We start from the raw sequence: 6,000 nt of genomic DNA on the forward strand, positions 1-6,000 counted from the left end.
TTTGAGACTCCTTAGGGTAGTGATAAAGCGGGATATCAAATCCAAACTCTTCTTCTTCAAACTCTGCTGTGGCTGTTGATGGGGACATAAGTCGTGCTCAAAAGCTTGCACTGGGTGCCCATACGCTACCAAGCCAGGCTGAAGGTTCTTGCGGGTGGCGCTGTGGTCTAAACCACTGAGCCTCTTGGGCTTGCTGATCGGAAGGTCGGCGGTTCAAATCCCCGTGACAGAGCGAGCTCCCGTTGCTCTGTCCCAGCTCCTGCCAACCTAGCAGTTTGAAAGCATGCCAGCGCAAGTAGATAAATAGGTATCACTGTAGCAGGATGGTAAACGGCATTTCCATGCGCTCTGGTTTCCGTCACGGTGTCCCGTTGCGCCAGAAGCGGTTTAGTCCCGGAAAAAAGCTGTCTGTGGATCAACACCGTCTCCCTCGGCCTGAAAGCGAGATGAGTGCCACAACCCCATAGTCGCATTTGACTGGACTACTTTGTGTTTGCCTTTACCAAGGTTCTTGCATTAAGACCCTTAACAACGTGGGAGTGTATGGGGTGTTAGGGAAGGGGAGGTACCTCTGGTGGTGGTGTACAGTGGTACCTCGGGTTACATACACTTCAGGTTACATACACTTCAGGTTACAGACTCCACTTACCCAGAAATATTACCTCAGGTTAAGAACTTTGCTTCAGGATGAGAACAGAAATCGCGTGGCGGCAGCAGGAGGCCCCATTAGCTAAAGTGGTACCTCAGGTTAAGAACCGTTTCAGGTTAAGAACAGACCTCCGGAATGAATTAAGTACTTAACCCGAGGTACCACTGTAGTTTGAAAGTAGTTACAGGTGAAATCCAGGGGCACAGGTGAAAATGTGGCGATAACAGAAAAGGCGAGCAGCTGGGCATTGGCTATCTCCTGTTTGCCACATTAAGCCAGGTAAGGTTTTAATATGATTTTGGGCAAGATCTTTGTACTCAGCCCTTGTTTCTTCATTGTCCTGGTGGTACCAGTGGCCCATATCTGAGAGCCTGGTGTAAAAGTAAGCCTAGTCTCCTACTGCTTTAACAAAACACACACACACCCCACTGTTGAAGCATTTCATCTCTTACCTTGTTGCAACCGTGACACCTCAAATCCCTCTTTTTCCCTCTTAATGTGAAGTACCACTGTATTGTGCTCCACCTGGGGGTAGTTTGTCCATCTTTGGTCCCCACCTTGCAAACAGCTCTCACCTGGGTCTCCCAGAAGCTGTCAGCATGCAGCAGCGGCCACAATCCCTGGAACAGCTTTGACTGGCTGGCTAAACCAGGTGAGGGCAGCTGGTGGGTCTCCAACCCTCAGTGAGATAGGGGTTTTCCTGGAATGTGAAGACAGGCTCTGGTGGATTGAGTGGACAAGGCCAAGGGTGTGTCCAAGGGCCAAGAAGGCAGTTTCTGCATGGGCTGTAGACCCAAATGAGGAGCAACTTGGGAAAGCAGTCCATCGAGAAGGAAAGCGCTGGTTCTAAATCTCTGACACCTTGCAGGTGATTCTGGGGAGAAGAGGTAGCTTCTCCCTGCAGTCAACCCTGCAGTCAAGCCTGCAGAAATCTGGAGTGGAGTCCTGCAGCCAAGCGGGGCCAAACGTCTTGTTCTCAGTGGCGTAGCATGGGGGGTGCAGGGGGGGCCGGCCGCACCGGGCGCAACATCTGGGGGGTAGGATTAGGGGGCGCAAATCCACGGGTTAGGGGGGCGCAAATCCACGGGTTGGGGGCGCAAATCCACGGGTTAGGGGGCGCAAATTACTTGCCTTGCCCCGGGTGCTGACAACCCACGCTACGCCACTGCTTGTTCTGCTTTCCTTTGGACGCCCATCTTCAAGGCTGAGAGGTGGGGTCTTGTCGTCTCATTTCATTTTTGTTTTTTAATTTCTATACCGTCTTTCTATCTTACAATACTCAAGGCGGTTTACACGCTGAAGAAACAAAAAGTGCGCATCTAATCTAATGCAATACAAAAGTGTGATAATAAAACGTAACTTTAAATAGGCAACCTACATCAAAACAGTAACATTCAACAATCTTTAGAATAGTATTAAATAATAATAACAACATATAAAAGAAATATAAAAGAAACAGAAATCCACTCAACAGTTACATTAATAATTTCTAAACTACAATCAATGAAACAACGGCAAGCCACTGAAATATACTAGGATGTTGAGAGTGGATTTCATGCTCTTTCTTCAGCTCATAGTGGTGAGGAGGAATGGAAGTTACCCCAGAATGTCTGCTTTATATACATTATTTACACAGTGGGTCCCACGTGATTGGCTAATTCTGGGATTCACCTGTAGGCCAATCAGGTTGTGGATTCACTTCCACCTGGAGCTGGATTGGGTGGCTCCTGTGGACCAATCAGAATGCTGCATTCTGGACCCTATTGTTCTAGGACAAATCAGACTGCTGCATTCTGGACCCTATTGTTCTAGGACCAATCCGACTGCTGCATTCTGAATCCTATTGTTCTGGGACCAATCAGACTGCTTCATTCTGGATCCTATTGTTCTAGGACCAATCAGACTGCTGCATTTTGGATCCTATTCAACTCAGTACATAACAGGCACAGTGCATAAAATAATACAATACAAATTGAGAAGCAGAGACTAGAGGGCGGAGCAAGGCAGGTGGAAAGAGGCCTTGCCTGATGGAGTCTCTCCCCTCACAGTTCTTCTTCCAGGACCAGCTTCCTCATGAGGAGTCCCCTAGGGGCAGCTCAGGGCCTCCAGACACACCGCCCAGGCTTGCACCCCAGAGAGGGGGAGCGTTCCGTTGTCTCTCGAGACAGATGGATTGCAGCACCAAAAACGACTTCTGCAAACCTGGGGAGGGGTGGTTTCCTTGCAGCTGCTTACACTTCCGTTTTGGAAATGAACGGGGCATTTTTGATGGCGGACGTTATACGTCTCCCAGATCCTAAGCAAATAGGAAACAGAAGGGTTTTGCACTGCCTTGGCCAGAACACTTACCGTATTTTTTGCTCTATAAGACTCACTTTTTCCCTCCTAAAAAGTACGGGGAAATGTGTGTGCGTCTTATGGAGCGAATGCAGGCTGCGCAGCTATCCCAGAAGCCAGAACAGCAAGAGGGATTGCTGCTTTCGCTAGGTGCGTCTTATAGAGCGAAAAATACAGTAGTCCAAATGAGCTCACGAGTTCCTTTGACTCATCTGGTTGGGCCAACAAGAAGGGAAGGAGCAGGAGAAAAAGAGGATGGTGGAATTATCTCAAATGGATGCTTTGTTTGCCAAGGGGAGAGAGACGCCTGGTGTTTAATTGTCCATCGCGAAGACTTTTTAAAAAATTATTATTAAAAAACAACAATCACTGTGCATTTGATTCCTCTTCCTTTCTTAAAACGGCAATCAGATAGTGAGATGATGCGTGTGGTGTGATCTTGGCAGGTCCCCAACCGCTGCTGAGAATTGTGCCAAACAGAGAAACTGTTCCAGAAAAGCATAACACTCTCTCCTAACACCCCATACACCCTAGAAAGAAGCGTAAGGGGATAGACTAAAAGACAGAAGGATGTGCAGGGGAGAAAGGGGAAATGATAACAGCCCTCAAACAAATCTGCTTAATAATAATAATAATAATAATAATAATAATAATAATAATAATAATTTATTATTTATACCCCATATAAATGGTCCCATCACCTCCTGGCAAATAGAAGGGGAAGAAATGGAGGCAGTGAGAGATTTTACTTTCTTGGGCTCCATGATCACAGCAGATGGTGACAGCAGCCACGAAATTAAAAGACATTTGCTCCTTGGGAGAAAGGCGATGGCAAACCTAGACAGCATCTTAAAAAGCAGAGACATCACCTTGCCAACAAAGGTCCGTATAGTTAAAGCTATGGTTTTCCCAGTAGTGATATATGGAAGTGAGAGCTGGACCATAAAGAAGGCTGATCGCCAAAGAATTGATGCTTTTGAATTCTGGTGCTGGAGGAGACTCTTGAGAGTCCCATGGACTGCAAGAAGATCAAACGCATCCATTCTGAAGAAAATTAGCCCTGAGTGCTCACTGGAAGGACAGATCCTGAAGCTGAGGCTCCAAGACTTTGGCCACCTCATGAGAAGAGAAGACTCCCTGGAAAAGACCCTGATGTTGGGAAAGATGGAGGACACAAGGAGAAGGGGACAACGGAGGACGAGATGGTGGGACAGTGTTCTCGAAAAGACCAACATGAGTTTGACCAAACTGCGGGAGGCAGTGGAAGACAGGAGTGCCTGGCATGCTCTGGTCCATGGGGTCACGAACAGTCGGACACGACTAAACGACTAAACAACAACAATTTATACCCCGCCCATCTGGCTGAGTGTCCCCAGCCACTCTGGGCGGCTCCCAATCAAGTATTAAAAACAATACAGTGTTAAATATTAAAAACTTCCCTGAACAGGGATGCCTTCACATGTCTTCTAAAGATAGGATAGCTGCTTATTTCCTTCACATCTGAAGGGAGGGCATTCCACAGGGCGGGCGCCACTACCGAGAAGGCCCTCTGTCTGATTCCCTGTAACCTCACTTCTTGCAATGAGGGAACTGCCAGAAGGCCCTCGGAGCTGGACCTCAGTGTCCGGGCTGAACGATGGGGGTGGAGACGCTCCTTCAGGTATACAGGACCGAGGCCGTTTAGGGCTTTAAAGGTCAGCACCAACACTTTGAATTGTGCTCGGAAATGTACTGGGAGCCAATGGAGGTCTTTCAGGACCGGTGTTATGTGGTCCCGGTGGCCACTCCCAGTCCCCAGTCTACCTGCAGCATTCTGGAATAATTGCAGTTTCCGGGTCACCTTCAAAGGTAGCCCCATGTAGAGCGCGTTGCAGTTTTCCAAGCGGTAGGCCAAGCTTTGTGTAGCTGGTTTTTCTTAAAAGCAGTCTTAAACCATGCAGCATGGTTGCAAACATCCCTCTTCACTTTTTAAAGTGGAAAAGCTGGGACCTTCTGCCTTGTTGTTGTTGTTGTTTGAATTTATATACTGCCCTATACCTGGCGGTCTCAGAGAGGTTCACAGAAAAGCTCACAACATATATAATCAGAATAAAAATAACCACCCAATATCATCTCCCCAGAAAATAGCCACATTTTAAAAGGGTAAAGGTAAAGGGACGCCTGACCATTAGCTCCAGTCGTGGCCGACTCTGGGGTTGCGGCGCTCATCTCGCTTTACTGGCCGAGGGAGCCGGCGTACAGCTTCCGGGTCATGTGGCCAGCAGGACTAAGCCGCTTCTGGTGAACTAGAGCAGTGCACAGAAACGCTGTTTACCTTCCCGCCGGAGCGGTACCTATTGATCTACTTGCCCTTTGACGTGCTTTTGAACTGCTAGGTTGGCAGGAACTGGGATCAAGCAACGGGAGCTCACCCCATCATCGCGGGTATTTGAACTGCCAACTTTCTGATCGGCAAGTCCTAGGCTCTGTGGTTTAACCCACAGCGCCACCCTATATATAGAAAGGAGCAAACCAGTGATATTTTAGGGAGCAGGCTAGCAGGTGGGGCCCATGGCTTACATCACAGGAGCCTACACAACACAAAACACTGTTGCTGTGTGTAGGTTTTGTTTTATTGGTTTTTTTCCCCTTATATTTTGGAAATGTACATCCAGTGGTTTTTTTTCCCTTTAATTTTTTTTGGGGGCCCCAAGAGAGCAGGGCCCTAAATTATAGCTTGTTTAGCTTATACGTAAATCCACCACTGGCAACTTGGAGGGTATGCCCAGCAATGCAGTATGAAGTAGGCAAACAAAGAGGAGTCCGGAAGCCCGTTTAGGGGTTCTGCCCGTGCTTCTCGCTAGCAGGAAAAACCAGGTAACAAAAGCAGTTCTGTGGGAGACTTCAGGGCGCCCTGTTGATTCAGCAAAGATCTCTTCTCTCTCCACCCAGCACACATCACTCCATCATTTAATCTGCCCAAAGTATAACAGACTTTTAACCACCAGTTCTGCGTGGAAAATGGCAGATAATGC

This window comes from Podarcis gaigeae (genome assembly GCF_964106915.1).
Source record: "Podarcis gaigeae genome assembly, chromosome: 18".
Taxonomy (NCBI): domain Eukaryota; kingdom Metazoa; phylum Chordata; class Lepidosauria; order Squamata; family Lacertidae; genus Podarcis; species Podarcis gaigeae.